Raw genomic sequence first — 19,645 nt, forward strand, 5'->3', positions numbered from 1 at the left:
TCTAAATAAATAAAATCAATTCCTGGATTTCGGCAAAATCTTAGTAAATCGTAATAAATCTCCACACTCCTTGAAACTTATTGAATGTTTTCCTTTTCAAAGATGACCCCAGGTTTTGCGTATTCACTGAACTTTGACAATTCAGAAAGTCATTATTTTATTTTATGAGGGTTAATGTACTAAAATATCCCTTCCTGTCCTCCAAATTCCGTTGTGTGGATTTCAGGGAATTATGTATCTGTATTCCTAGATTTCACTCTCCTTTCACAATCTCCAGGGCCTTGCGATTTACCATGTGCATCTTACCTTGCTTTGTCCTTCCAAAATGCAACAATTCGAACTTATCTCTATTAAATTTCGTCTGTCATTTTCATCGAATTATTCCAGCTTGTACAGACAAAGCCCTGTCGAAGTGTGGCCGTGCTCACCGGGCAGAACTCGTAAGATAAGTAATAGTGAGGAAATAATATCATCAATACGATCTGCAAAGTTAGCGAGGTTTCGGATAGTGGAGTGTAAATCTGGGTTCGAAAATTGTCAAAGGAAGTGTAGAAGGTGGTTGATTGGTCGAGGAAGTTTGACATTGTAGTGGAGTTCTGCAACATTGGAGATCGGATGTGAATGATGTGGGAAATGTTGGGCCAATTGTTAAATTTCCTACTGTTAAGTTTTCTTCAGTAGAGTCAACGCCGATGCTCAACCCATCACAGTAAGAAATCTCGGAACGTGAAGTAACGGGCTTACTTGATATATACTGACCATGCATTTGTGATCTTTCTTATTTAACAGCTAGCGTGATGTCCATTGTGATCCTTTCGCGGGGGAATTGCGGTCTGTCCAGGTGTGTCTCTCGCTACCTCGTGGCCATGGCAACGGCGGATCTGTTGGTCGTGTTCCTTGACGTGATACTGTATCGTGTGAACGACTATTATTTCCCGACAACGTTCCTGTTCATAACTCAGGTGTGCGCTTTCCAGGTTACACTGATGCACGCCGCCACTGATATTTCCGTGTGGTTGACTCTCGCGTTTACATTTGACCGATATGTGATGATTTGTTGCCACAAACTGAGGGCGAGGGTTTGCTCCGAAATAACAGCGCGCAATGTGATAGCAATAGTGTGTCCGCTGTTCGTCTGTAAAAACATCCCTTGGTTCTTTCTATTTGAACCCATGTTTACTGTGGGTAACACAGATTGGTTATGTATATCCGTACGTCAGGCTTGGATCCATCCTGGATGGATATTATTCACGTGGATTCATCGAGTGTTGACTCCTCTGTTCCCAATGTTAATGATATCACTTCTTAATGCTCTGACGGTCGCGCGTATTGTTGCAGCCACCAGAGCCCGCAAGGTTCTGAGAGGCAGCAAGAATTATGCGGATGAGAATGATTCCGAGGTTAAAAGCCGAAGGAAGTCCATCATCTTACTCTTTGCAGTGTCAGGAAACTTCATATTGCTTTGGATGACCTATTTAATATTTTTCCTGTGGATGCAAATAACACAACGGTTTGTCTTTACCAGTGCGAAGGACCCAATGTTAATCGCGGACCAAACCAGTTACATGCTCTTGCTTCTGAGTTGCTGCACAAACACTTGCATTTATGCAGCGACTCAGTCTAAATTCAGGGAGGAGCTGATCAACGTGATGAAATATCCGGTAAAAATACTATTGAAATGTTTAATTGGAGGAAAATAAGTTCGGCTTTCGGGATATCGGATTCCACCAGCATTTAAAACCAGATAGTTTCCCTTCTGCCAACTGCAACCTGTTATCCCATGGAAAGATGGAAGAAAATACACGCAGCGCAATGCTTATTTGCCGGTAAATTTCAGTTTAAACAAAGCAAAGTCAAATCAATTCTTACAGTTCGTGATTCCCTGAACATTCTTATAACGTGGAAAATCATTTGAAATTGAATCAGCTGATGATCTCGCAACCGTTTGGTTTATTTTCCCAACGATGAAAGTTGAGCGAAGTGCCAGCAGCGTAGGGTGAGCCTTTTAATATATCCCCTGCTTCTCCGAGGGAGCAGTAATTGCGGATGGAATGGAAGGGAAGGTCTGAGATAGGATAACCGTTCATTTCACGAACTTCTGCATTTTCTTCGATCTTGGGTGATGTCACATTTGTGGCCCGAAATGTGAAGTTAATAAAACATTAAACACAAGTCTTATCAGGTAAACTTCTTAGTGTCTTTATTCTCCCGTTTTCCTTTGTTCTCCTGCTTGTGTTCTTATCTCTCTCTCTCATACCACGTGACTTCCGGTATATCTCATACATATTCATTATCATGACATCCCTCCTTTAATCAGAAATAAACTTTACCTTCACTTACCAATATCCCTTGGAAACTTACAAACATCGTAACTAATGGTAATACTATAACTCTACTACATAAAGTTTACTTCCTACAGCACTCATACATGCACTTTATGATATAAGATTAAATACTGTCCAAAGTTCTTATCAAACTATGGCACAAAGTCTTCGTATCGTTTGGGCACTTTCCGGTTTCGTTTCGGCCTGTCTGCGATATTGTCGTTGCTTCTCGGTTGTTCACTCTCAGTGTCGGACATACTGCTCACCACGGCTTCGGGTGTTTCTGGCGCTCTAGTCACTTCATCAGGAGTGCTGGTAACTGCCTCTGGAACATCATCAGGTCTCTCAGTTTCAGCATCTCGTATTGGCCTTTCAACCTCTTTGCTCGATGTATCTCTGGACTGGTACCTTTTTACACCTGATACATTTCTCTAATACAGGACTCCAGTCGGAGACTTGACTGTCACCATACTGCCACTTCTGGATACGACAGTATAGGGTTGATGGTAATAAGGTGTATCTAGCTTACCACCAGTTTAATGCCTCACTAGAACATTATCTCCTGGCATGATGTCTGAGTACTTGCCTCCATGTTTCGAATCTGTGTACAGCTTTGCTGCACCTTTCTTTTCAGCATCGTGGTCCCTCATCTCCTGGTCATCTTGGATTTCCTTTATTTCTGGCATTTTTGTGCGAATTTTTCTCCCAAAAAATGCTTCTGCAGGACTTTTTCCAGTGGTTGCATGAGGCGTTGCTCGATAGACAGCCACATAAGATAGCAATGCTTCTCGCTAATTTTGTCCTTCTGCGTGTGCAATCCTCAATCGTTTTTCAATGGACTGATTTTGTCTCTCTACTTCTCCATTGGCTTCTGGCCATTTCGGAGTTACTTTATGATGGTGCATACCTGTGGTCCTCATGTATTCTGCAAATGTCTCTGAAATGAATTGTGGACCATTGTCAGAGTATAATGTAACAGGTAATCCATATCTTGCGAATATCTCTGCTAACGCTTGTATTGTTTTTTCAGTGGTTGTGGACTTCAACACCACGTACTCATAGTATCTGCTGTAGTAATCTATCACTACCATAATTGATTCACCCGTCGGTAAAGGTCCAAGAAAATCAACAGCTACGTCGATCCATGGTCCTGTCGGAAGTTGCGTACTCCGGATCGGTTCTGGCGGATTACTCCTACTTGTGATTTGACATCCATGACAAGTTTTAGCAAATTTCTCTGCGTCTTTATCACAACTTGGCCACCATACCTTGGTCCTGAGGTTTTGCTTGGTACCAACAATACCTAGGTGTCCTTCATGCGCTAAGGATACGATCTTCGGTCTCAATCTTTGCGGAATCACCAATCTGCAACCTCTTAATACACACTGTCTGATGCAACAAAGTTCATCTCTAATGGAAATGTGAGCCTTGTGAGTACACTTGTCCCATTGTCCACTCTGTATGCATTCTCTTACTTCCATGAGTTCTGGATCACGTTCGGATTCTCTCTCGACTTCCTTCGTAGTCACAGCTTTCGGTGTGGCCTGAATAGCTATGAAGCATACAAAGCTCTCTGTTTCTGTTCCCAACTCTGACTTGGATTGTGGACCACCATATTTCACCAATCTGGACAGCGGATCTGCAATGTTTGCTTTCCCTGCAATGTGGATTACTTTATATTTGTAGGGTTGTAGTCTGAGTACCCATCTCTCTATTCTGGCACATGGTTTGGATCTAGGTGCATAGATCACCTCTAATGGCTTATGATCTGTGATGAGTTCAAATTCAATGCCGTATAAATATGCATGGAACCTCTCACAGGCCCATACAAGTCCGAGTGCTTCGTTCTCTGTCTGAGAGTATCTTCTTTCCACATCTGATAACGATCTGCTGGCATAGGCAATGATTCTTGGTCCTCCATCATGCATCTGGACCAACACGGCTCCTAAACCAACCAGGCTGGCATCCGCTATGACTTTGGTTGATGCCGCCGGATCGTAATATCCAAGAGTTTTTGCATCTGTCAGGCTTTGCTTCAGCGCTGTGAACGCTTTCTTCTGCTCAGATCCAAAATGAAAAGGTACACCTTTCCTGGTTAGTTTCCTTAGTGGTTCTGCCACTGTAGCAAAATTAGGAATGAACTTTGCACAAAAATTGACCAATCCCAGGAAACTCCTCACCTCTGTTGCGTTCTGAGGTGCACGTGCCTCTTCAATAGCTTTCACCTTGGCCTCTGCAGGGTTTAGTCCTTCCCATGTAAGTCTCTGTCCCATGAAGTCCATTTCTGACACACCGAACTGGCACTTGTTTCCATTCATGGTAAGGCCTGCCTCCTGTAGTCTAGATAGTACACGCCTCAACCATTTGTCATGCTCTTCCTTCGTTGGTGCATGGACTATGATGTCGTCAGAAATGTTGGCAACTCCAGGAATGCCTTGAATCACTCGATGGATTTCATACTGGTAGATCTCCAAAGCTGCATTTATTCCAAATGATAGTCTCTTGTAATAATACAATCCACAGTGAGTCACAAATGTTGTTACATCTCAGGAACCTGGATCCAGCTCTAATTGATGATAGCCCCATTTCAGATCAATTTTTGAGAATATCTTGCTGGTAGTTAGTTCTTGAAGTATTTCCTCCACTGTTGGTATAGGGTGTCGTTCTCTAATTATAGCTTCATTGGCCATTCTCATGTCAACACATAGTCTAATGTCACCCTTTGGTTTGGGCACAATCACTTCGGGACTGACCCATTGTGTCAAATGTTCCACCGGTTCAATAATGTCTTGTTCGATCAATTCTTTAATTTTGGCTTCGACTTTCCCACGAAGTCCAAACGGAGTTCGGCGCATTGGTTGTGCCTTGGGTTTGACCGTTTCATCTACCACTAGCTTCAATTGTCGACCTTTCAGCTTTCCCACTCCTTGGAAGACTGTGGGGAATTCTTGCTTCATATCCTCGTATGACTGAATTGAATTGACACAAGCTCCATTATGAAGTATTGCCAGGTATTGCGCTGTGCTTCTACTCAGCAATGGTTCTCCCCTCTCTTCTATGACCATAAACTCTGCTTCGGTGCACTTATCTCCAGCTTCAACAGTTGCAGTAAAACATCCAATGGTCTGCAATGGGTTGGTTGGATACAGTTTCTTGGAAAACCTCTTTGAGGTACAGATGATCTTTTTCCTTTTCAACTTCTACCATAAATGTCGATCAATCACATTACTGTCACTGCCTGAGTCTACAATGACCTGAACTGTCACTCCACCAATGATCACTGGGACCTTCTCATGATGTCCTTCATTCAACGTAAATTGGTAACAACTCTGTTCCTCCTGGGTATCATCATCGTCACCGTCTATCTGGCGAATGGTATCTTTCTTTCCAGGATACTTTCCTTTCCCCCAGGCTTTGCCTTTGGAAGTTGTACTCTTCCTCTTTTGGTCTGCATTGGATGAGCTTTTGCACTTCTTTGCAAAGTGGTCCTGACCTCCACACTTTCTGCAAACTTTGCCTTTGGCCGGGCAATATGGGTCTTTTCCAAAGTGACCTCGGTTTCCACATCTATAACACTCCACGTCCTGTGTCGGCGTATATCCTGGCTGGTTATGGCGATGTGAGAGCCTCTTAATTTGCTGGCTTGAGTTGTCTTTCAGGGTCATGGTATGAAATTGGCCTTCAACAGCCTCTAATGCAGCAGCAATGGTTAAAGCATCGGTGAGTTCCAACTCACTCCCTCTTTCCAGTGGACGTCTTCTGAGTTTATCTGATCTGCAGTGCTGTACAAGTTGATCCAGTAATTGGTTGTCCAAATCAGCTGGCATGTAATTGCATCCAACAGCTAGCTGGCGTAGTCTCATCACGTACTGAGCAATTGTCTGGCCATCTTTTTGTCTCGTTCTCCGAAACAAATGGCCTTGAAATGTAGCATTCGGTGTCACTACATAGTGTGCATTTAATGCATCTACCACTTTCTGGTACTCATCCTTTCTTCCAGTATTCAAAAGTGTCTTAAATGTTTCCCGAACTGAGGGTCCTGCAGTGAAAATAAGTAATGCCCTTCTCTGCGCTTTTTGTTCAACTGTACCGGTATCTAGAAATAGGCCACGACTGTCGGCATAGGATTCAAATTCTTCCAGCCATGCCTTCCACTTCACACTAACAGTGCTTGCATCACCCGTTGGATCAAAATGAACAATTCCACTATGTGTTAGAAAGTCACCGTCTGCACCAGCCATGAGGAAATATTCCAGCCCCAAAAGTACTGAGTCACAGAGAAATTTCTTATCACATGGAAGTTGTCTGTAAACCTCTGTAATCTTGTTTAGTCTTTAATTTTCTTCAAGCTTCTTTCATCCTCCTCGCCAATGTCACATTTGTGGCCCGAAATGTGAAGTTAATAAAACATTAAACACAAGTCTTATCAGGTAAACTTCTTAGTGTCTTTATTCTCCTGTTTTCCTTTGTTCTCCTGCTTGTGTTCTTATCTCTCTCATACCACGTGACTTCCGGTATATCTCATACATGTTCATTATCATGACAGGTGAGATTTCCTGATCCAGGTAGCATGGCCTCCAATAGAATACTTTGTATGACGCTCCTGTAAATATGGTTCAAGACAACAGTTTGTGACGAGCCCAGAGGACCCAAAATCCCAGAAGCAATCGATATTCAACCAGACAAATGGTTATTATTAAAAGTTGTTTTTAATTATTTTTAAACAAGAAAATAATATAACATTTTAACTGATCTCCCAGAGTTAACCCCCTTCGTGTTGTAAGCGCACATGTATGTATGTGTGCTTAAGTTTAGAACAGTACTTTAATTCACAGTCCAATCTCACTTTTCCACTCCTCCAAGTTCACTGTTTGCTGGCAATTCTTATACTGTGCACAGAACCAGACATTGGTGCTTGAAAGTTAAATGGTTACCATTCAAGAAGTTTCATGTCGGTTTTTGGAGAGAGATTTGTTGTTAAATGGACGCAATCTGATCCATTCTAATCAGCCATATCATTGTCTTGCTAAACATATTTTCCCCATCTTCGTTTTCGAGATTAAAACTTATTTCTGTATGGATACCACAGTGTTTCTTTTTGTTCCTCTTATTTCAAGTGAAACATTAGGCAGCCACTCCTGTTCTCTTTTATTGGCCACAAGGGATTTGCCGAGGCTGAAACATGCACTCACAACCTGTCTTCGTTTTATTTCTTGCATTATGTGTCATATCAATAACAACATTCAAAAAAGATCACCTTCAATATATACATTGTAAAATTTCTATTTTATTCCCCTTTGCATCCCTCTCCACTACCTCACACCACTTCAATATCAATAAATAATAAAACACATAAAACAAAGAGACAACAAAAAGCAAAAAAAGAAAAAATGTAGTACCGACCCCTTTCACATATTTAAATCTACTGTTCTAATAATAATGCTGTTTTAAGAAAGTTTGTGGTCAGCATTCTCAGACACATTTTATTTATGGTTTCCAAATTTGTTCAAATAATGTACATGCTCTTGGTTTTGAGTTGGTGCACAAACTCTTGCATTTATGCAGCGACTCAGTCTAAATTCAGGGAGGAGCTGATCAACGTGAGGAAATATCCGTTAAAAATTCTATTGAAATGTTTAATTGGAGGAAAATAAGTTATGCTTTCTGGATACAATCTTTCAGATTGTATGTATTTTTTTTCTAATGGAATACACTTGTTAATTTCTGTATACCACTTTTTTATTTTAAGGATTGTTTTCATTTTCCAGGTTGTCATAATATATATTTTTTGCAACTGGTTGCACAATCATAATAAATGTTATTTGGTTTATGTCTAATTTTTGACCTAATGTTTTGTCTCATGTTATTTAACAGACATTCTTTGCATTATTTAGTATGTCATTTTATGTGAGTTATTTTATTATTAGGTTTAGATCTTCCAAGAGAGTTTTAACTTTTGAACATGTCGTTCACAATGGAAGCATCTATCCCATGCTGTTGGGTATCACTATTTTAATTTCTATGGATTAATTAATAATCTATTTAGCCAGTTATATTGTGTCATATATTATCTAGTATTTGTCGTGTTTCTCATTGTTTCTATGCATAACTTCTTCCTTGTTTCCTTTTTTATCTCTGTGTTAAAATATTTTTTTCCCAGCTTTGTTTCTTTTTGTACTTTATTCATCCTCTTCGTTAAATTGCAATATGATATACATGCTGGTAATAAGTTTTTAAATTATCATTGTGTCTGTGATTAAATATTCATAATTGATACTTTTTCAGAATCTCAAGCTATTTACCAGTTTATCTTTTAAATAAGTTTTCAATTAGTAATATGTAAACATTGGACCTTGGAATATTCCATATTTATCTTTTAATTGCTCAAATGTGAATAAATTGCCTCCTAAAAAACAATCTTCTATTATCTTGATTCCTTTTCTATCCCATTCTTTGGAAAATAAATTAACCATTCTAAAGTGAATTAATGAGTTTTGTGTTTATATCATTTTTGGTATTTGCTATTTTATCTTTTTTTTCTTCCAGGTGTATACTTTTCCATAATTTAAGTATGTGATGTAGCACTGGTGAATTGTTATATTGCACCAAATTTTCAACTCATTTGTAAAATATCTGTTCCAGGATATTTTCTCCCCATTTGTTTAATTCTATCTTAGTCCAGTCCAGTTTTTCTCCTCAATGATAAAAATGTCATAAGTACATTAACTGCACAGCTCTGTCGTAATTTTAAGGGTGACATCATCCGATGGAATAATGGCTGCGGAATTGTAGACATGGCAGAGAAAATAAAATAAAGAAAAAAACAGGATGGACATCAAAAACACAGAGGTCCTGAAAGATAAATAAAGCAAGAAGAACCAAGAGATGGCAACAAAAAGGAAAAGACCAGAGAGACAGATAAAGAATAAGACAGGAAAACAGCAGGAAGAAAAGAGGTAGGCCTGACCATAAAAAGAATGTCCGATCCCTGAAACCAATGGATGCCCTTCTGGGCAAAGGCCCTCCTCGGAACAATGTACAAAGATGGCTCACTGAGCCACAACTTGATGCTTAATGGCTCATAACAACAAATACACTGATGGGAGGGCGGTCCAGCAATGGGACAAAGTTGAACTGACAGAAAAATCAGACAGATATCGCAGCAATATAAGGTGAATAGAAGACAAGAGAAGGAGCTAGAGAGAGAAAACAAAGAAGATGATAAAGACTTACATGTAAAAGAGGAAAGTAATAAAGATGAACAGTTAATAGATATTGAATATTTTGATGAACAAATGAAAACATTAAAATATATTTTAAAAACAGAATTTAACAATAAAAATAAAAATGGAAAAAGCAGAAGAGAGAATCTAAAAATTAGAGCTGGCCATAGCAGTTATAGAAAAAAAAACAGATGAAGTGGAAGAAAGTCAGACAGCTGTGGAATTAGAACTTAATGAACTAAAATAAGGGCCGAAGAATAGAGACAAAGAAATTAAAGAGATTTGTTCATTCACAAAATTGATGTGTTAGAGAATTATAGCAAATGGAACAATATAAAAATAGTAGGTGTACAAGAAGGCGTAGAAGGATCAAACAAAAAGGGATTCATAGAAGGTGGATCCAACAAGTCTTGGAAGTAGATGATCTACTGGACAAAATTGAAATTCAAAGAGCACATAGAACATTGGCACTAAAGCCTTATTTAAATTAAAAACCACGACCCATAATAATAAGGTTATGAAGACACACAACGAGAGAAAGAAATGTTAGAGCGGCAAAGGATAAAGTAAAAGAAACTACTAGAATATAAAGGACCAAAACAATTTCTATCCAGACATTAGCTTCGAGCACTTAAAAGAAAGGAAAGTATTGAACCTGACAAAGCAGACATTATGGAAGAAAGGCAATAATTTAAATCTACGACATCCAGCAGTATTAAATATATTCATTCCAGGGCAAAGTAATAGACTGTTCTCAGACCTGAAAGATGCCCAACACTCATCAGAACAATTGCATAACAGACAACAAAATGAGAAGTATTATAAAAGACTATAAAAACAATTTACAGATGTAAACTGTAAAGATATTAATGTAAATATAAAGTTTAAGTTTGAAAAATAGGAGGAAAAAAGATAAGAAAAAAGTGACAAAAGCTTTGTTACATATTTGGAAAATATATAGTGTTTCTCTGGGGTGGTGTCTAGGTAGAGAAAAACGAACTGCTATTTCAAACTCTGTTGATTTTTGCAGTTATTACCACACCCAAATAGATAAGTGAATTGTAGTTGTCTGACAAGGAGTCAAAGACAAGCCAATATGGGGATGGGGCGGGGGGCTTGTCATTCATTATTTTGTGCACGAATATATTATTTTTAAATTTCAGTAGGGGTTTTAGGATAATTTGCTTTTTCTAACCATGTCGTCATGTAATAAGGTGTGCAAAAATTATTTTTAAGATTTTGGAAAAAAAGATATGAAAGAGTTGAGGAGACGAGAGAGAATTGAAAAAAATAAGTAAAAGATTATTTAATGACTGCAAATATTAATGAAATGCTCAATCAAATTAAAAGAAAGAGTTACTAACTACACAAAAAAAGAGAAAGTCGTCAATGCTTTTTTTCAAGAAACACATGTAACCGAGATATGACACAGCACAATGAAGAGAGGCTGTGCAGGCCATGTAGTGGAATCATAATAAAATTCAAAATGCAGGGGAGAAGCTATATTAATCAACAAAAATCTACCAATCAATATGAAAGAAATAATAACAGATCCAGCAGGTAGATATGTAATGACCAAGTTGCAGATTTCTTCTGAATTTTGGAATTTACTAAACATCTATGCTTTTAACAAAGCATCTTCAGACAAATGGCAGATACATGGGGACATATCTTGCTCGGAGGGGAGTTCAACTTCAACCTCGACCCAGTAATAAACAAAACTGGAAGACAATTAAGAATAGGAATAAATTAACTAAATTTACACTAACAGCAATGCAGGATATGAAACTAATCGATATATGAAGGAGGCAACACCAACATGAGGGACAATATTCACACGACTCAAAAAGTAGATAGAAGACCTAGTCAAGAATAGACATGTTTTTGTTATTGGCACAGATCCAAGGCAGAGTTAAAAATGGAATATAAATCAAGATTATTATCTGATCACTCTCACCTTTTATTACCAATTGAATAAGAGGATGTGCCAGCAAAGACATGTAGATGGAGACTAAATCCTACATTGTTAAAAATAAAAGATTTCAAAAGATATATTCAACAGCAAACTAAAATATACTTCGAGATAAATATGGAATCAATAAAAGAATAATTCATTTCATGGGATTCCATGAAGGCTTTTATTAGAGTAAAATAATTAGGCACATGACTAAAATTAAAAAGGAATATAATCAGGAAGTAGAACAGTTGGAAAAAGAGATAACAATCATTGAAAAGGAATTAGCAGAAAGAGAAGATACAGAGAAAAAGACAGAACTGGCAGAGAAAAACTTAAATTATGAAACATCACAACCCGTCCTCAATTATTTTTTTACACACATTTACCAGCTTGTCCTATTCAAGCCACAGGTACTGCTGCTGAACTGTAAGAAAACTGCAGAACTGAATACAGTCTGTCAGAGAAAAGCCTATTTTACTCTCCCTGCTTGCAAAACCTCAGGACTCTCTTCGAAAAGCAACCTCCACTCAATCAGACAGTGGCTCCAAACCTGATCCTCCAATTTCTTTCATCTTTTGCTTTACAAAATAACAATCAATTTGTAAAGTCTTCTGTGCTCTCCCCACAGCTTTTTGGAAAAGAATTCGAAGCCAGTCTGTCAAGGTTTAGCAGAGTTCCAGTATTTTAAATGAGACAGTTTTAAAGTGTTTGTATGAGATTTACTCTAAAAGAACTTGGATCACTTTATCTCCCAAAATCATATTTATTATGATATATAATATCACATATAAATCACAAGCTATTCTGTCAGAATTGACATGGCTAATTTGGCATGAATGTGAAGAAGGAGAGACGCCGGTGTGCATGCTTAACCTTCTATGTCAATAAGGCGACTTTATTGGATAAATGGAACTTTGCTGTCCATTCTCACCCACTGATTTCTGCTGATAGGAACAGAAGAGTGTAGTTTACCCATATAGCAGAAATCATCGTGCAGCTCCTTCATATTTGTGACAAGTTAATATTGAGACCCCAGGTTAGGTTGATACATCCCTGGCAACATTTAGCAAATCTTAGGTAATTCAGTATTTTGATTTATTGAACTAGATTGAATGTTGAATCTCGGAGAAATGCTGAGGGACTAGGTGGTCATGGAGATTAATTTTTGTCTAGGACATATATTAAATTGAAGGCTTTTTTTGTTCTTCACGCGACATTTACGAGTGGATAATTATGGTATAATACCACCTGCAAAAATCGGGCTGCTTGAGACACTATGAGGGGTTGGTATCAGCTGCAGAGACCGGACGCAGGGTCTCGACTTGATCCGACCACCATCTTGTTAACAATATGTTTATGTGCCAGAGGAATCCACATCACAGCAGCAATATAAATTTACCAAGACAAATGGTCAATTAAACAAAAGTTGCTTTTAATGTATTTAAACATGAAAACTGTATCAAATTTATCTTATTATATTTAAGATAACTTATCCCAAATTAGCCATCTTCTAATTCTAATATAATGTGTGTACAAATTCAGAAAGGTTCTTTGATTCACCGTCCTATCTCACTTCTCATTCCTCCAAGTTCACTGTTTCCAATGAATTCTTATACTCTGCACAGAATTGAACATTTATGAATTTCACCAGGCTTTGCTGTTGAAAACGTCATTAGTTGCCGCTGAGGAATATTCTTGACATTTTTCAGAGAGAGATTTGTTTCTCGAGACACCACCTGACTCCTTCCTCTGAGCCACTTCAGTGTCTTGCTAAAGAAACGTGCCCCTAAAGGGTTGATAAGCCTAATGGGTTGGTAACATCATTCATTCAAATCACGACAGAGTTCATTTTGTTTCCCTTATTTGAAATGTAACATCTCCTTTTTTATTTGCAAATAAAGCTTGGATTAGACTGAGCTAAGAACTAAGAACTCACAACCGTCTTCAAAATGGGGGTTTCTATAAGCTTGCCAGCTTGTCATGTTCCACTCCCAGCTCCGACTGCTGAATAGTTGAACAGAATTCTCTCTCTCTATCTCGCTCTCTCTTTGAAAAACCCATTTTACTCTCTCTGCTGGGAAAACTACATGATTTTCATTGAAGAACAAACTACATTCTAATAGTAACACTGTCAAACTTTCACATGCCAATCCACTTTTTCCACAACAATTCTTGCATTGAACTAGATGTAACCGAGATCAATTCTACCAAATTATATGATTTTAGCTGGGGATCATGGAGTGGTGTTCCAGCAGTCCTGCTGGGTAAAATCACACATTCAGACTTCATGAAGGCCTGATACTGTGTACATGGATCTGATGGTGGTTTCATTTAAATATTGTGTGACTGAGATTGTGGGGCTGCTAAATTATAAAGAAGGAAACGTGCCTAATTGTAGAGGAAGATAGGACGGTCCTAAATGAATACATTGCTTAATTATTCACAAGTGATAAAAACTTGATGATAGTGTGTTATGAATAGAGCAAGGATGTGTGCTGAATTATGTTCTTATTAAGGAAGGGGAAGTTTTGGATCTTGTAAAAGCAATGTGAATGAGAACGTCCTGCGGCTGGACATGATCTACCTCAAGTTGCGTTTTGTGAGATGGAGATACCTTAAGACGTGGCTATGATCTTTTTGTCATCTTTGCGAATGGGAGAAGTGCCAGAGGATTGGAGAATGGCAATGGAAGACTCCTTGTTCTTTTTTTAATGAATATTGATAATTCTAGGAACAATTGACCAGAGAGTCTTGCATCAGAGGTGTATCAACTATTGGAGTAGATTCTTAAGGATAGAATCTATGAGCATCTGAAGGATAGTCAACATGTATGTGTGAATGCAAACTCATAAGATTTGAGAAGATAACAAACCAAATTAATAATGTATGCATGTTGATGTGGTCTATATGGTTTTAATAAAGCATTTGACATGGTCCTCTCTGAGAGATTAGTTCACAAAAATCCATGAAAACTCAGGCGGGTGTCTAATAAACTGGCTTGCCTGTAGAATGCAGATAATAATATTGGAAGAAATGATCTGTGCTGGAATTCCTGGTCATTGTGCTTTTAGAAATGATCTAGAGGAAGAGGAGGAAGGATGTACCAGAATGCATGCAAAAGATACAAAAGTTGGAGAGTTTTGTATGGTGCTTAACGTTGTCATGGGTTACAAAAGGAGAGAGGCGGGATGCAGAGTTAAGCAGAAAAGTGGCATGTGGATTTCAACGTGATAAGTGCGTGGTGATGCAATTTGGAATGCCAAACCAGCAAGATGAGAAGAGGATTAATAGATGTTAGGCATAATTAATATGTGGATTGAGTTGAGTAGTCCAGTAGGTATGTGGAAACTCTACAAATCAATGCTGAGTCATTAACACTGTACATCTGGAGAGTTGCTTAAGAATTGGATGAAGGTGTATCATGAATCTGAACTGGAAGGCGAGAGGATGCCAGTGGGCTGAAGGTGGTGGAAGTAGATACCCGAGTTAATTTCGAGAGACATTTAACAGGCCCTCGAATATTTCGCGGGGTGTGAGGGGTGGGGTGGATGGGTGGGGATATAAATCATAAATGGTATTTCTATCTGGATACGATAGTCGGTGTCAACATACTGTGATAGATCCAATGGCGAGTTCGTGGGCTCCTGTGTGCAGAAAGTTGCCTTCTGAGCTGCATTTCACAAAACTAGAGATGTGGGAGAGGGCGGGGGCTATTGTTGGAACAGCTTTTTAGAATAGTCTCACGCCTCCCCCCAGATAATGAAGGTTCACAAATAATTTTTAAATTCTTTTCACTACTTATCACAAGTGCCTGCGCAGTCACTTTTGCATCACATTGCAATTAATGCAGACAAGACTTACATGTTGGTCATGGTCAGGTCTGCAGGACACACGGATGGGAAAATCCCTTGGACAAGATACGAAGTTTCAACTGTTCATTGTGTCGGCGCTGATGTGGGGGCTGAGATCCTGAACTGTGCTCAATTGCATTATTTTAAAACCTAATGATTAAACTTTCAAAATAAACGATCCCGCGCTGTTGTTGACGGAAAAGTTAGCGTCCGACGTCAGAAACTTGACGGAAATCTGTGACCTTGGTTTTAATGCTGAAGCGAATCTCTGGAGTTTGGCATTTCCTTTCCACTGTCCCCTCATGTAATGATCACTGATTATCAAAACATTTTCATGGAGATAATCGGGAAGTTTGATGAACGTGGTGGGTCGGACAAGGGTGAAACACAAAGGTTTACGGAAAGTTTTGCTTTGAGCTGTCTCTGCTAACCGTCCCGCCGTTTGTTATTTCAAACGTTTCATTTAAACTCCTGCATCTTCATCGTTAGGCACAAAGAAGAATGTTGGCTGTGTTTATGCGACGCTCATTTCTCTGGAGGTAATAATAATGACTGTTTATTGATGATCCAGGGCCAGAGTTCAGCTGGGATAGATGAAAGAGGTATATGTTGCCGCTCTCTGCTACTTTTTATCAGAGAGCTGTCTCTTTTAGACTTCCCATCATGGTCAAGATGAGAGTTCCACTCACTGCCTATCCATTTTCCTTGTTGCCTCCAATGTTGCAGACAATTATGTTTTACTACCAGATTGTGGCTGTGTTCTGGGTCCCGGGTAAGTGATTGCACCTGATTATGAAAGAGTTGATCTCTTCCGCCTGTTACCTGGACAAAACATGGATTTTAGCCGTCGCTGTTCAAAACTTAATTAAACTTGTGTATGACCAAGGAAAGGATACTTTGGATAGACCATTGAGTGCACAACAAGTTAAGGAATCACTTAAATGTTTACAGAATAATAGTCTCCATGAGAGGATGGATTTCAAGTAATGTAGCTTAGCTCCAAACTATCCTCAAACTGCGATGCCACTTTGTGTTTCACCGTCAAGTGCATACGCTCTTCCAGAAACCTTTTCAACGGTGATAAACATGGCTATTCCTAAAAAAGTCAGTTATCAATTATAAGCCCATAAAGGTAGACCAATTTCATTGTTGAACGTTGATTATAAAATTATACTGAAGATATTAGCAAATAGAATATATCATTGTCTTTACGAGTTAATATATACATTCACTTTTTTTCTCAAAAAGAGACAAACTTCTGAAAATATAGTAAAATTATTAAGTATCGTTCGTGAAATAGAAAAAGAGGAGATTTAAGTGGAGCAATTGTATTAGATGCAAAAAAATGCTTTTGATATATTCGAATAAGATTTTTATTTCAAGTTTTAGGTAAATTTGTGTTGGATTTAATTTTGTACTTTGAATTAAAGCACTTTACATAAGTCCTAAAGCTAAAGTAATAACTAATGGGGAAATATCTCAATCATTTAATTTGAATAGGTCAAGTAAGCAAGTTTGTCCTTTATCTCCTGCTTTGTTTCCATTGACAATAGAACTTCTTGCACAATTTATTTGTATTGATGAATAGTTAAAAGGCTTCATGATAAATTAAACTGAGCATTAGGTTGTTTGCAAATCATGTGTTTGTATGTTTGGCTCAGACACAACTATCATGATCTAGACTTTAAAAGCAATTGATAGATTATGATATAAGTTTCTGATTATAAAATAAATTGGGATAAAATTGAAGATATGGAATTAGTACAAAGTGATTATTCACAACGTCAATTAGATATTCAATTGATATGGTCTAGCAATGGTATTAAGTAATTACGAATTCGTACATATAATAACATGAAAAAATATATAAATTAATTTATTTTCCATTACATAGGAAAAAAAATTGAGGAGTTGAATGAAGGATCCAAATTTTATTTGGATGAATTGATTGTATAAAAATGAATATGTTTTCCAAGAAATCAATACTTGTATCAGACATGGCCAATTTCTATACCACAATTTTTTTTTCAGGAAATCAAGAAAATTGAATTCACAGAAAAATATTCATCTTTATACAATTTACTCGACCTATTAAAGTTAAAGTTGAATCTTGCCATTTAATCAAATGCACATTAAATTTCTCATGAATGGTAGATAATTTAAATTATACAATTATTGAATTGTTCCATCAAACATTATCCCTAAGTACTGAATTTGATCAGTCCATCGAAATTTACTAATTTGTCTATCTTGATCGTAATTTCCATTAGAACTTGGTAGTATTTCAATTTTATCCCAATTCACTTTTTATCCAGATTATTTATCATATCATTCGAAACAATTTTGCAAATAAATTTAAGTTTGATCAGGATTAGTTTAATATATCAAAACATCATCAGCAAATAAATTAATCTTGTATTCATCCTGTCCAATCCTTATACCTGTCACATTCTCCTTCTGCCAGATAGCCTGAGATAACGGTTGAATTATCAATGCCAAAATAAGGCTTGTGACAAAGGACAACACTGATGAGGTGAACGTGCTAATATAAAAAAAGGAAGAAGATTCAACATTTGATGCCACCCTTGCTACAGGAGTATTATATAATGCCTTCACCCAACCAATTAATAAGTGTCCAAATGTATATTTCTACAAAATTTTAAATATGAAGTTCCATTCGAAAAAGCTCTTTCAGCATCTAATGATACTACCATTGTTAGGTTGGGTTGCTGACGTGAAGTATTGATCAATGAAACCACTCGAAGAATATTATCTGAAGCGTACTTATCTTTAATAAAACCAGGCTGGTTAGAATGCAATAATTTGGTAAATACTTTCCTAAACTATTTGCTAATAATTTCGCTATTATTTTATAATCCACATTTAACAAATGTTATTCAATAAATATTAAATAATAAATAAATTTACTTTATTAAATAAATTGGGAGATAAGAAGAAACCTTCAAAGGCTCTCAGTCTTTTTTTTTGGTATAATATTTATTATTGTATTCAAACATGGGTCTGGGAAAGCTTTTTCCTGAGTGACCTGATTAAGAACATACATGAATCAGATCAGCATAAAAAACCTATCATATTCTGGTGACTTCCCATTAGGCATTTGTTGAATAACATCCTTCATTTCTAAATCCGTAAAATGAGAATCCATCTTTCTCACATCCTCCTCCTTCAATATTGGTAAGTTTAACTCTGGGAAATATGCTTCAAAAGAACCATCATCTCGCACTCGCTCACAAGTGTATAATGTCAAATAAAATGACAATAATTGGTCATTAATTTCCTGAGGTTTGAAAGTAACTGAATTGTCCTTCCTCACAGCATTAATAATCCTTGAAGCTTGTTCAGTTTCAATTGCCATGCCAAGACTTTATGTGCTCTCAAACATAACTCATAATAACATTGCTTAAATCTTTGAATCAAACGTTCAAATGGGTCAGTTTTCAATATATTATATTTTGGCTTCAATGTTGTCAAAGAAACCTTATGATCTTCTGTAGAATTCCTATGAAATTCCTTTTCCAACACTGCTATTTGTTTATCCAACAACCGAGGCTCTGCCAGAATGTCTTCTTTTCCTTTGTTGCATAACTAATTATTTAACCACGTAAAAATACATTAAAGCATCCCGTACAATAAAATTACTCCTGATTGTATTCTTATTCAAGTCTAAATCCATAATAAATTTTACAAAATACAGTTATCTATCAAGAATATTCTATTAAACCTCCAACGAAAAAGTGATTGATTGATATCCGGCCCCACACAAGAAATAAAAATCAACCCCAGAAAATGAATCATGACGTGAAGAATAAAATGAAAAATCTTTCTCAGTAGGATTTAATCTTCTCCAGACCTCTATCAAATTTAGATCTTTCATCAAGAAAACCAACTGAACTGCTGCTTTCAATGTTTTCACAACTTTCCGAATTTTATCCACTAATGGGTATAAAACACAATTGAAGTCTCCCCCAATTAAAATATTCCCCTTAGCTTGACCTACATTTAAGAAAGCTTCAGAAACAAACTGTCCATCATCAACAGTAGATGCACAAACATTCAATAAAGATGATGGCTCTGCAAACCATTTTGTTTCAATTAATTCCTTGTTCTATTCCGAAATACTTTTTTCAAGATTTAAATAATGTAGTTTGAACATTTTTATGGAAAGGAACATTAGCAATTGCGGTGATGCATAAATTGTCCTGGAAATATACTTTGTCCTGGAAATATACTTTGTCCTGGAATTATACTGCGCTACTCTCGGTAACATCT

Source organism: Narcine bancroftii, chromosome 3, assembly GCF_036971445.1.
Source record: "Narcine bancroftii isolate sNarBan1 chromosome 3, sNarBan1.hap1, whole genome shotgun sequence".
NCBI classification, from domain to species: domain Eukaryota; kingdom Metazoa; phylum Chordata; class Chondrichthyes; order Torpediniformes; family Narcinidae; genus Narcine; species Narcine bancroftii.